This window comes from Hippocampus comes, unplaced genomic scaffold (genome assembly GCF_001891065.2).
Source record: "Hippocampus comes isolate QL1 unplaced genomic scaffold, H_comes_QL1_v1.1 scaffold85, whole genome shotgun sequence".
Classification (NCBI taxonomy): domain Eukaryota; kingdom Metazoa; phylum Chordata; class Actinopteri; order Syngnathiformes; family Syngnathidae; genus Hippocampus; species Hippocampus comes.
This window is the reverse complement of record NW_017805540.1, coordinates 2,909,434-2,923,139: the sequence shown is the minus strand read 5'-3', so window position 1 is coordinate 2,923,139 and position 13,706 is coordinate 2,909,434. Positions and strand designations below refer to the sequence as shown.

At 41.3% G+C, this 13,706-nt stretch overlaps 1 long non-coding RNA gene across 2 annotated transcripts in view; it reads left to right on the top strand.

The window, feature by feature from the left end:
• The window catches only part of LOC109521199 (uncharacterized), a 22,458-nt gene extending 10,251 nt beyond the window's left edge, over positions 1-12,207 (top strand). For both annotated transcript variants that reach the window (XR_002169309.1, XR_002169308.1), the window contains 3 exons: positions 9,778-9,890; positions 10,159-10,210; positions 11,490-12,207. This is a non-coding gene — a long non-coding RNA (uncharacterized LOC109521199). The remainder of the gene's footprint in view (positions 1-9,777; positions 9,891-10,158; positions 10,211-11,489) is intronic.
• Positions 12,208-13,706: the final 1,499 nt, after the last annotated feature.

Sequence of the window (13,706 nt, the reverse complement as noted above, 5' to 3'; positions counted from 1 at the left end):
CCACCGACTCCCACTTCACTCTAAAAAAAAAAAACAAACAGACAAATTCTGATGGCTTGACAAATCTCCTGCACACACACACGCGCAATGTCATGGTCCCATTAAATCTCCCTTAAAATGTGTCCCAGATGGTGCCCCACGAGCCCGGTAGTCCTCCGCATGGATAGGAATCACACCCACTTATCGCCGCACATCATATCAGATCAATATGAATGTATGCCTAAATGTAGGGAGGGAGGCCGGGGGGTCAGAGAGGCTTCCTAGGGTGAGGGAGCTCAGTAGGGGCCTTGCTCCCCGCTAAGTGGGGATAAAAAACACTCAGCAAGGGGCATGGGAATGCAGTGTCCCTTATTCCTACTATCAAACATGTTCAGGAGTTTATTCATGATCTGGACACACCATGTTAGCTGTCGGTAGTTGTAATAATCGTCATCGTTGGTACATTTTGTCTTTTTCTTAAAAACAAAACAAAACACAAGTGCTTGGCTACAGTATTGCTACAAATTCGGTCCGAGACGTAACGCAACTCGGAGGGACAGGCATAGGATGCCTCCCTCTGCGTCTCATGTTCAGGATGACGGCTCGGGCCAAAGGCTCCAAAGGAGGCAGGAAACAAACCGAACATTATTACGGTCGCCATGAGAGGATCCGTGCTGGCCCGCGGCCGCTGGCAGCCGGCGCCAGCGGGCACCGCACCCCACGCCTCTCACAGTAGGGGGCGCCACAGAGGGAGACAGGTCGAGGGCAAAGGATCAATGTGCGGCAGTATCGTCTGCCAATCACCTTTGTGTGCTGATAGAAAAGCTTGCTAAAGGGATTTACATACGATTTTACACTCCGCCCGGCTACATGCGGACACGTTTGATTCTGTGTGCGTCATTACGTCCGGGCAATGCTTTTCATATAAGCATACAAAATTGTTGTTTTCTTTCAACCCAAAAATGCATATTGATGAGACACGACTTTCTGGGGGAGTGTCCTTTAAACAGATTTGACAAAACTGGAGCTTTTTGCCATCGGGTCTGTGTTAACAGACAACGAAAAGAACACTGTACTTCCTGTGAAACATGGAGGAGGCTCAGTTATATTCTGGGGCTGCTTTGCTACTTCTGGCAAATGGTGTCTTGAATCTGCAGAATACAATCTCAAGACTATCAAGACACTCTGAAGCAAAATGTGGTGTCAGAAAGTTTGGTCGTGGCTCTGTTTTGGGGCTGCTTTGCTACATCTGGCACAGGATATCTTGAATTGCGAAGGATACAATGAAATCTCAAGACTATCAAGACATTCTGGAAAAATGTGATGGTCGGTGAGAGAAAGCTTGAAACGCGGAAGAGGTTCTGTTCTGTTCTGCACCTGAGTATCACAAATCTCTGCAGTTTCCAGTGAAATCTTTCAGACTTATCAAGGCATTCATGAAGAAATGTACTGCCTCGTGTCAAAAAGTCTCGGTTGGGGCTGCTTTGTTATATCTGGCGCGGGTGGTCTTGAGTCTATGTGATGCAATAAAATCTCAAGACTATTAAGAAATTCAGAAGCAATCCCAAGATTAAAAGTAGCATCTTTTGGGTCCTGACCCCCGAAATTCGAAAAGCAGAGCTAAGAAACTGACTGCTCCCCAAGGCTACTACTGAATGTACCGGACATTGTATTTAAACTCCTATCCCATATGTCAGCCTTCAATCTATCAAAGTAGAACTGGCTGAAGAACACGAGAGCCATTGGAGTCAATGAGCGACATCGTCGGACATCCGTGACAGATGGTTGAGACAAGCCCTCGCAGGATGCGCTACTTCCCAAAAGACACGGGGGCCTCTGATGTCAGGAAGGTCTGATTGTTGCTTTGCAGGATGAGGGTAAACATGAGCCACCATGCCAGGGAAGTGGATTTAGTAGCGGAGGATGACTCGCTTGGATGTGAACCGCATGGTCCGTTTCTCAAAAGCAAGGATTCACAAACTGCTCTGTGACCCCTTTGGGAAACTTGCTTCAAAGAGCAAAGACTCTTTGTGAGATGAAACATTTCTTTGAATGACGGGTGAAGTTGATTCACGTTTGTCGTGCATGCTGATTTGTATTCTAATCCCTGCGAGTGCAGGTCCAGTCAATGGTTACATCGTCATCAATGCCAAATTAAGATTGGTACACACATACCGATAATTGGCCTAACTGGAGCATCTGTCTTCTTTTCCAATCAGAATAAGGGCTGTGGCACACTGCACAATTCTTGTGAAACTGACTAGGACACAACCATCACCAAAAAAAAAAAAAAAAAATCCCAATTTGTCACTCCCCACACCCATTCGGCCATTTAGCTTCAGTTCTCCTTGCGATGGGAACTGTGCAAGCCCGGTCTGCATTCTGAGGCTCCTCATTCAGTACGATGTACCGTATCACTTTTTTGGATCCATAAAAAGATGGTGTATCAGTCAAGAAAGACACGGGTTGCAACTGAAAGAGGAAAGTGGGTGAGAATTAAGAGGAAAAATAGGGAGGTATTGAAAGCAGGGCTCACTTCCATTATTTGAGTGTAACCAGTGGAAACGCCGCTCGCTTATATTTTCACCACAAGCATCACTATTTCAATCAACGGCACATATGAAATTATGAATATATTTAAGTATTGTTGTAAAACATGTATACTGTATTACTATCACTTGATGTTTTGCTGGACCTACGTCGTTGAACCCAAAGATATAAAATGACACGAAGATAAAAAAATAGAAAATGGAGTCTGAATGGCAACAGGTTAAGATAAAATAAGATCAGAAAACCTTTATTTGTCCCACACTGGGGAAATTTGCAATCTACAGCAGCAGAATTGAAGGTGGTGGGGGGAGGGGGGGTGTAGAAAAGAAAAACAAAGTATATATATTGCATAAACTGCCATTTTGTGGAAGAGCATCAAGTTCTTCTGCTGCCACACACAAGATATGCCACAGGGCTGGATAAGGGCACAAAAAAATAAAATAAAATAAATAAATAAAGAATGAGAATTTTTCTGACCAATTTGTTACAGTACGTGACAGGTTGGACCCTAAACGCAGTTGCATAGCTCCGAAAACTAAAACGGCAAATCATACAGCTGAATGCAAAAACTGAGGAACACGGTTGTCTTCGCATGCCAGTTTCTGAATATCAATAATTTTGAAGAATGACTTCTCATAATAACATTATTGAAAGTAATTTGAACAAATGTGTTGTTTCAGAAATGTGTATCAAACAGGTAGCCCTTTACACAAAACCCATGAAGTCGCTATCAGTCTCGAAAATGTTTGTGACTCCTGGTGTAGAGACTGGGAGCTGATTGCTAATAGCTACTATACTTTCTCGCTCCACCCAGCTCACTGAGCCAACTGACAGAAAAAAAAAGTCAGACCAAAACATAACAGGACACAATTAAATGAAAGTGGATAATTATTGGTTGGCTCTAAAAGCTTATTCTGAGTGATTATCCTGCGGTGAGGGGTGTGCTAAGTGTGATTTCCCTTCCCCTGTTAAACCTGTTCAGTGTTGAAGATTGCAAATCGTTTTCTGTGTGGTCAAGTCTAAATTGGGCTGAGGCACGCGCTCTGCGATTGTGCCGTGAAATCGAAGCATAGCCAATTAGGAAGCGACCTGAAGCTCACGCTGCCATGAATGCGAGTTGAGGTTCGCAGTGGTCAGCACGTCACAACCACTTGCGGTTCTCTGTTCAAATATCAAAAAATCCATGCTTTCCCCATGCTTGTCTGGGCTTTCTCCCAGTATTCTGGAAGTGAAGACTCTAAAACTATCCATCCATCCATCTATCCATTTTCTGACCCACTTTATCATCACAAGGGTCGCGGGGGTGCTGGAGCCTATCCCAGCTGTCCTCAGGCGGTAGGCGGGGGACACCCTCAACTGGTTGCCAGCCAATCGCAGGGCACACTGAAATCCGCGCTCACACTCACACCTAGGGACAATTTCGAGTGTTCATTCAGCCTGCCATGCATGTTTTTGGAATGTGGGAGGAAACCGGAGCACCCGGAGAAAACCCACGCATGCCCGAGGAGAACGTGCAAACTCCACACAGGATCGAACCCATAACCTCTGCACTCGGAGGTCGACGCGCTAACCACTGGACCACCGAGCCGCCCCCCATTGTTTTTATTTTTTGACACATTAACACATAACAGCATAAGACACATTTATGATATTTACCCCCCCCCCCCCCCAAATATTTGTCATGATTCAGTTTTTGTTAGTCTCCAGCAGGTGGCAGAGGTGTTCCGGTTTTTCCAGCTGCCCACCTGTTACCCATCATGATGAACGGACTATTTAAGGACTTCCAAGCCGACAACCGACTGTCGGATTATTCGTCATGATGAACGGACTATTTAAGGACTTCCAAGCCGTTGTCGGATTATTCACCTTGCTCAAGCCATTGGTCATGTGCAATTTTCGAGACGTTTTTGATCTTGCCCCATTTTGTTCTCTAGGATGTAGTCATGTCATTCTGATAAGTTATTCTCGGTTTGTATTTGTCGTAATTTGGTTCTCTTATCCTTTTGAGACATGCAATTTCCGTTTGTATTTTCCTTACCTCCTTTGCAAATTGCCTTTTGTTTCTCTCATTTTATCGTGGTTTGTTTGACCAGATTCATTATTTGTAAGTTGTCGGTCTTGCGTTTGTTCATAAACCTTTTTTGTACCATAATCTTATCCTTGGCTACATTTGTGGGATCCACCCCTGTCCAGACAATTCAGGAACATGACAGTGTTACGGGACCAAAAGAAATGATTATGTCCAATATATATATTTTTTTTAATCGGTCGATTATCGTAATTTTATTCTGCCAAATTTTGGAATCAGCTTCGGGCTCATAAAAATCCAAAGGTCAGGCTGGAGTTATTGTTCTTTTTTTTGTTTTTTTTTCTTCTTTTAGATGCAGCTCATTCAAAGAGGGGAAGCTCAAAAAAAAAATTTCTGGCCTACATCATAAATGTGTTTATTTATTTCAATGTAAATTCCACCATTCGTTCCTTTTCAACAAAATGAAACTCTTGAATTGTGTCCAAACTGTGCATTGTGTCGTCATCATCGGCATATGAAACATTGTGGAGCTTATCAGACTATTCTTTACAACGCAAACTGTGCTCTGTCGTGGTGTTCCCTCTGAGTTGTTATTGTATTAATCGTTAATGGGTGAACAGGGTTAACTGACTTAGGCTCTTTGAAATAGGCGGTTTGCTTCCCGTCAACGTCTTTTCACAGCGTAATCCAAAACTCGGAAGACCCCGATGACTACACGTAGGCTCTATATATATATATATATATATATATATATATTTGTGTGTGTGTATATATACACACACACACACACACACACACACACACACGCACACACACACACACACACAGATAAATTTGAATGTGGGAAACACTGCAGCCATCATGTTTTACTTTGCAGAGTCGATCATTGACGTCATTGATCGATTAGTGAACGAAAGACATTACTGCCGATCCCAAAATGTGCATAAAATGCAAAAAAAAGTCACGTGACGAATGAACTTGAAAGGTATTTTCAGTCATTCTGAACATGCGCTACGTCAATAACAGTCGGTGATATCATTCTACAATTTTCCGAGTCATTGTTTTGATGTAGGCAGAGAGGGCCTATTTGTGCGCGTGCGCTAGTGTGTGCGTGTGCGGCTCGACGGCGCAGCTGTCTGCCTCCAGGCTGCGCAGTCTACTGCAGCCTCTCATTTCGGGCCGGCGCCGGTGTGCTAACGCATTAGCGGGCTTGTCGTGGCACCTTATTTGAAAGCCTGTGACCGACTGCCTGACACGCCTGACAGGGTCAGAGGTGTCAAACTGCTCACGCTGACATCACGACAGACACATAAGGGCACGGGCAAATTAGCGCGCTACCTGAGTCAATTGACGCTGGGGGCTCCCAGGCATGTGTAAAAATGTGCACGTAACACATCTGTATTACGCGCTAGTCCTCTACATTACGCACTACCACACACTTTTTTTAACTGCATTCTTAAAGATACAATTGATTTTGGATTGGCAACAAGGTTATTCAAGTTCAGTACAACTAATGAACTAACAAACTGCAATTGATAAAACATTTTTTGTCAAGAAAATCAAATACTACAATACAAACTACATGTCAGGTTAACAAAACTAACTTAAAACTACAATAATTCTAGCAAAAACATCCTCGGTCAATTAAAATCATACGTGAGAGTTCAGGGTTCATTTTAAATGTATTTGTTTCGGTACACCTGCACATCCGTACAGAAGAAGGAAAGTCATTTTCCAATTGTCATTTATTTTGCATTATAACACAATAGTTAGTGACTTTTTTTTGTTTTTTTTATCTTGCACTTGACAAACACTCCATATGTAAAAAGAAATATTAAAACTAATGAAAACAAAACTTAATTTGAAACATTTCCCCCTGCCCCCAAAAATAAAAAGTACCACAGACTAAGAACCCCGCCCCCCCAAAAAATAAATTAAAATAAATAAAAAAAACTCAAAATGAAATAAAAACTAACTATAGTGACAAATCTAAAACTTTTAGAAACTTGACTGGCACTTTACAATCATTGAAAAACGTGAACGCAATTTATTATAAAAGTGTAAATTAATGTAATTACGTAATCATTTTTAAAATAGATTTGTTATTTATTAAAACATATTTAAAGTTGATATAATTTTACATTGTATTCGTATTTATTTTACACTTTTGAAATTAATTTTGTCCTTTTTCTATCTTTTGTTTTATTCAATTTCAAAACCACAGTAATTTAGATCCATTTTAATACATATTTTTAAATTAATTAAAAATATTTGATAAAATGAAATGACACTGTATTAAAATTAAATTTTTAATCATTTGACATGTATGTGTTTTTCCTATAAGGTGAAACAAATTCGATTTTATATTTGTATTATAATCATTTGAAAATGAATACCACTTGCATATTTTCTTTCCCATTACGATTTGATTTACTTTTAGCGACAAGTAGACTTCTATTCATGCCAGTAATTTAAAATAAAATACATGGACATGAGGTACCGGGTTCAATTCCAGCTCCGGCCTCACTGCGTGGTGTTTGCATGTTCTCCCCGGGCCTGCGTGGGTTTTCGCCGGGTGCTCCGGTTTCCACCCACATTCCAAAAACATGCATTGTAGGCTGATTGAACACTCAAAATTGTCCCGAGGCATGAGTGTGAGCGCGGATGGTTGTTCGTCTCTGTGTGCCCTGCAATTGGCTGGCAACCGGTTCAGGGTGTCCCCCGTCTACAGCCCGAAGACGGCTGGGATAGGCTCCAGCACCCCCTGCGACCTTTGTGAGGATAAAAAGGAACAGAAAATGGATGGATGGATGGAGGGATACATGGACATTGTACTGCACGTATGAATGAAGGCCATTTGAAAAAAAATTACCCAAAGAAACATGATTTTAAATGACCTATTCCCACATATTTTGTGGGAATAGGTTTTTGACCGTTTTTGTACAGGATTTGCATCCTAGTAATTAGTGTCAACTCCGTCACGGACATTTCTGAGAATATTTTTTCTTGTCCCTTCATCGGAGGCCGCTGCAAATGGCAACAGTTTCGGAACATTTGTCCTGGCCGGCCACGCCGTGAAGTGGACATGAAGTGTCGTACGGAGGAAAATGGCTTGACGCAAGCCAAGAATGTTGGGTGTCTCTTTCAAAGTGCCATAATGAGACGTTTTCGCCGCTCAAGCGGGTTTGTATTGTGACACGGACCGTGTCCCGCAAAGAGTAGATATGAGTGAGTGACACACAGGACCAGCTCATCTCTTTTGGGCGACTTGGAAATGATTTTTAAACTCACAGCACAGAACAAGACAACAAAAATCCGCCCCAAAATAAAAATGCCGAGCCCCCACGCTGACCAAAACGTTCCAATTAGGGGCCAATGTTATCTATATTAACCCTTCGCCACCCCCGCCCCTTCGCAGCCTCCCCGGCTTGACTTTATTGAGGCAACGGCGAGGGGGTCGGCCGGGCGGTATGCGCTGGCCTCAATAAAAACAACACTAAAAAGCAATTACAGTGCTGTGAAGAATGGGACTTGTCAGTAATTTGCCGTCTAAAAAGCGAGGAGATTGCAGGTCTGGGGCCGAGTGGAATTCTGAGCCTGCAGTGTAGTGTGGGAAAAGCAGTGGGAAGGCAAGCGCCGCCCTTTGTCTGCTAATTACTGGAACTCGCAGAGGCCAGCGCCAGGCCCCGCTAATGATAAGCCCGCTCCTCGACACCCCCCGCCAACCCGCAGCTCGTCACCTTGTCATCGATACGGCCCATCTCGCACACTCGGGGAACGGCCGGCGTGCCCGTAGGCGGCCCGTCCAAATCCTCTAAGTGGACTTTAGTTCAGGGGTGTCAAACTCATTTTTGTCTCGGGCCACATCGGAGTTATGTCTTCCCTCAGAGGGCCGTTCTATGACATTTGAAACCACAAAACAGATTTTTAATCGTCTCATCACATTATTATTTGTGCACAACAAATTATTGGATTACTAGTTTTGAAATTCGTCAACTATAATAGTTTGCTTAATTATTGTGTGAGTGAGTGTAAACAGGACAACATAAATATTGCAAAATATCATTTCTTATGTATTACACTTGACAATTTGACATTTCGGTGCACATTTTAGCAAGGATCATGCAAGTTGACACACATCATTTGCTTTCGTGGGCCACATAAAATGACGTGGCGGGCTGGATCAGGCCCCTGGGCCTGGAGTTTGACACCTGTGCTTTAGTCAGTATCTCTCAAGTCAAAGTAGTCCTCCAAAGAATTACTTGAGGAAGGATGAACAAAATACTCAAGGACTAAGTAGCGTTACATGGATTTTTTTTTTCTCAATCCATCTCAGGGGGCGGCCATTTTGCCACTTGCTGTCGACTGAAAATGACATCACAGTTGCTCAGTGACGACCGACTACAGTTGATTCGTTTTATGAGTTTGGTTATGTGACGTTCTCAAACTGGGAATATCAGAATAAGACTAAGAAAACCTTTATTCGTCTCGTTTAGCAAGGATCATGCAAGTTGACACACATAATTTGCTTTCGTGGGCCCCATAAAATGACGTAGCGGGCCGGATCAGGCCCCCGGGCCTTGAGTTTGACACCTGTGCTTTAGTCAGTATCTCTCAAGTCAAAGTAGTCCTCCAAAGAATTACTTGAGGAAGGATGAAAATACTCAAGGACTAAGTAGCATTGCATGGATTTTTTTTTTCAATCCATCTCAGGGGGCAGCCATTTTGCCACTTGCCGTCGACTGAAAATGTCATCACAGTTGCTCAGTCACGACCGACTATAATTGATTTGTTTTCTGAGTTTGGTTATGTGACGTTCTCAAACTGTGAATAAAAGAATAAGACTAAGAAAACCTTTATTCGTCTCACAATGGACACATTTCCAATTTACAGCAGCAAAGTTATGAAAGGAAGAAAGTAGAAGAACAAAAAGTATAGGAGCTGCTGTAAAGGCAGCCACTCTCGCGGCACCACCTTGAAGTCATAATAACATAACAAAATAATACAACACAACTCATAAGACACAGACAGCCATTCAATCTGAATCACTTTTCTGCAGACTCTTTGTTGTTTGAAGCAGTTATAGATGAAAGAGGAGAGGATCATGAGACACTCATATAGAAGCCATTACTCAAACGCTCGTACATTCAAATATTATGTTTCAAAAGGTAATCTGCATTTCCAAATACATGAATTCCTGCTTTGTATTGCAAATGCAGATGTCAGGAAAATGGCAACCTCGGATGGGCCACTTCCTGCCTTTTGCCCCGAATGTGATTGGCCACTGCCGAAAAGAGACACGAGATGAGTGAAACTGCTGCTGGCAATGCAGGTGAGCTCATCCTACCCGGTCAACTGCTTGTGACTTCACACACACACACACACACACACACACACACACACACACCCCTTTCGGTTAAAGCCGCACGTGATTGGTCAAGATCCGTGGTAGAAGAGGGAGGGGAGGGTTTTACACACACACACACACACACCCACACACACGCACACGCACACACGAAAAAGGTGACTAATGAGTGATCATGTCTGCCTCCTCCCATTGCACCTCTAATCTGCCAATGACCCTTCATCATACCCTTCAGGCAACCCCGCCAACATTGCGTCTGGGCCGGACCACCACACCATACGGCTACGGTAATGTGATTGACGCACGCGCGCACACACACACACACACACACACACACACACACACACACACACACACACACACACACACACACACACACACACACACACACACTCAAGTGCATGAAAATGTCTCCCATATGGCAACCCCCAGAAGCCCACCCCGTTATCTGGCTGAGGTGCCAAGAGTTCTTTGTTGGCCACAACAATACAAACAGGCACTTCAAAAGACGGCTTTACAGGTGTCGCCTCTCTTCACGTTACATTCTGATAAACATCCCTCGCATTCAGGGCGGATGACGTGCTTCGCACCTCAAAGCGTACCTTCTTCGTGAAAAAGAAAGCAAAAAAAAAAAAAAACCCAAGTATCTTAGTATATTACATTGTTGTTATTTTGGAAACCTGATATGCTGGAAAAAAATGTGGGCAATTTCGAAATCAGCACATAAAAAAGTTTATCTGCATCTCTGTTTCTTAATTTAAAAAAAAGGGAACTGGATAAGCACGATAGAGAATGTATCATGTGATAGAAGTGATCATCTTTTTAGAATGATGTGAAATTTTTTTCAGAAGAAAAAAATAAACTGATGATGGTTCCCCTTTCTGAGAAAAAAAATTCTTACAAAAACCTTTTTTTTTAATTAAAAAGTATTTTTGCTTGTTTTTTTTTTTGTTTATTTTTAGTTTCCTTGACCTTTTGGATTTGCGAAGCCCTTTGAACCTCTTCTGTGATTAAGTCTTTAAACTTGACTTGACTAGAAACTTAATTTTGTACATTCTGTAGAAAAAAAGTTGTATTTCATTTTTTATGTTTGTTTCAGTATTATTTTTGCAGGAAAATGTATTTATTATGATTATTTTGGAATTGAAAAATCCCCAAGAAAAAAATATTCATTTCTTTTTGTATTTTTGGGAGGAACAAAACTTGGTAATGATAATTTTTAAAACTTTTTGGGGAGGGGAAAAAAAGTTTAGGTGAAAACATTTTTTTCTGAGATATTTCACATTTTTCCAAGATATAAATTGTTCAAAAACTAATAATAGTTTTCTGGGGGGGGTTGTGTTGTCAGGAAAGTCATTTTCAAGCCATTTATATACCGGTAAATCTTTTTTTTCTCGCTTTTTGAGAAAGAATGTTACCTTCCTTTGAAAAACCAAAACGGTGTCTCATTATGGAGACAACATATTGTTTCCATTTTGCCCGACATTTTCCTTTTCCTTTCTTCCCTTCTTTCTGCGTCTACGTTGACTTGGGTCGTCCTCACCTTGAAACGTTTGCCGTTGTCAGTGGTGAATGTTTAAGTGAAACTCCCCCGCGTTCTCCCCATACAATAAAAAAGGCTCAGTGATTGCAATTAAGTCCTTTGTGTTGCTTTTATATGGTTATTGGCTGCTCCCGCTCACAGGTTGGCCGTGTCAAAGTTCTCACAGTCGGGAGGGCATGATTCGTTCTGGCAACTATCTGCTAACAATGTCCGTCTCGCGTGGGTGACAAAGGAGCGGCGAGGCGGAGGCTCTCCGGAGGCTCTCCGGAGGCTGTGCTAAATTTTGGACCCATCTGAGTCCCCATTCGCTTGGCGTCAACCCTGTCTAAGGGCCGTGCATTGAGCTGCTGCTTACTTCAAGCTTCCTCACAGACTCAATAAAGGGACATGTGCATGTTTGTAAATGGAGAAATCATAAGAATTGGTGTTGTCCTGGTCAAACTTCCTGGTGGGTCAGGTTAGGCTCATGTTTGGTCATTTCTTTGTGATTTATTCCAAAATGTAGGAGGTTGCAACCAAAACTGCGACTATTGGGTTTTTTTTGGGTCTACATTGAATCATGCCACTTTTGTGATGTGTTGTATGGTGCAGGCCTGGCTCTAATCATTTTACTTTTTCATTTCAATACAGCAGCGCAGGAAAAAAAGCAATTTCATGTGAAGACATACTTTTGAGGATCAAAATAAAAATGAATGATGAAAAATGTCACTCACTGCTGATATAAATCTATTAAAACGATCAGCGACCATGATGAGTCTCACGTCATTAGCTCACAGTTTACTTTGATTTTGTCTGCTTGCATCCACAGAGACACATTACATTAGCGGAGTCGTGGATGGGAGCAGCGTGTTACCAAACATAAATCGCAATTATGTGCAAAGTAATTTTGCTCGTTTTCAACCTTTTCAACATGACCAATGTTTATTTTTTTAATACCACATAATCCGACCATAAAGAGGTCACTTTCAGAGATTTGCGTAACAATTTACAGACAGTCCAGAACAATTAGCAACTCTGATTATCATTCATGGTCCAAAGATTTGTGAAAAAGATTTTGGAAGAGGAAGTAACCACAGTCATTTGCTTTCGGGAAGTATTAAGAATTTTGATCAGTCGGGGTGACCGCAGACTGACGTGGATAGAATTGAAATAAATTAGCAATTTTTTGTAAATTAGTGATTCATTGTATATGCACGGAAAGCACAGATGTTTTTTTTTTCTTCGTAAAATGTGTTTTAATATGTAGTTGTCAAAAAAGACAGTCATCAACACTTTTTGCCACTTTGTTATTTTATTTTGATGTTACAGAATTAGAAATCTCTCGGTCTTTATCTGTATGTGTGTACACATGTATGTGCGTGTGTGTCTATCTATCTGTCTGTCTGTCTGTCTGTCTGGCTAGCTAGCTAGCTGCTAGCTAGCTACAAGTCAGATCAGTCGACAGAAGCATTTTAGTAAATATTACTTTTACTTACTAATATATACATAGTAGAAAATAAATATTTGTAAAAAACATACACACACACACACACACACACACACACACACACACACACACACACACACACACACACTAGTATGTACAAAACTTTGGACTTTAAAAAGGAAATTAGAACACAGATATTAAACTACTATAATTAACACCAGCACTTCAGGTTTCAGAAACACATCAGATGACATTATTTGCGTGAGGAAATTAGCTGTACTGCATCAAATTATTTATGTGAAACCACCTTTTAATGTTAGGCTGCACTTTTATTAGGTACACACACATTGAATGATGTCGACAAAATGTTTTAACATTTTTGCCGCAACAAAAACAAACGTGCCATTCTGATTAACACTGTTGCGTTTGTGTCATTTCTTTTTTCATGATAAAAGTTGTCATCTTTTTGTGAATAGAAATGTATTTTGTCACAAACATGTTTTTCAGTTCACTAAAAGTTGTGTTTGATAGATAGTTGGACATGATTATTATTGCAAGTAATAATAATGTAGTACCGGAAGTCATATTTTAAGGAAAAAAAGTTGTACTGGTATGAGAAAAAAGTCATGAGAATTTTTTTTTTTTCAGAGAAAAACAGTCTTTTGGAGAAAAAAAAACCCTTTCTTCTCTATTTAGTATTTAGTCCTGTTGTTGGAGTGGGAGTTGAGGTTTTTGTTTTTGTTTGTTTTTTTGTTTTTTCTAACCAGAAAACAGGTTGTATTTTTAAGAGTCTTATTTTTGTGTTAAAAAAAAA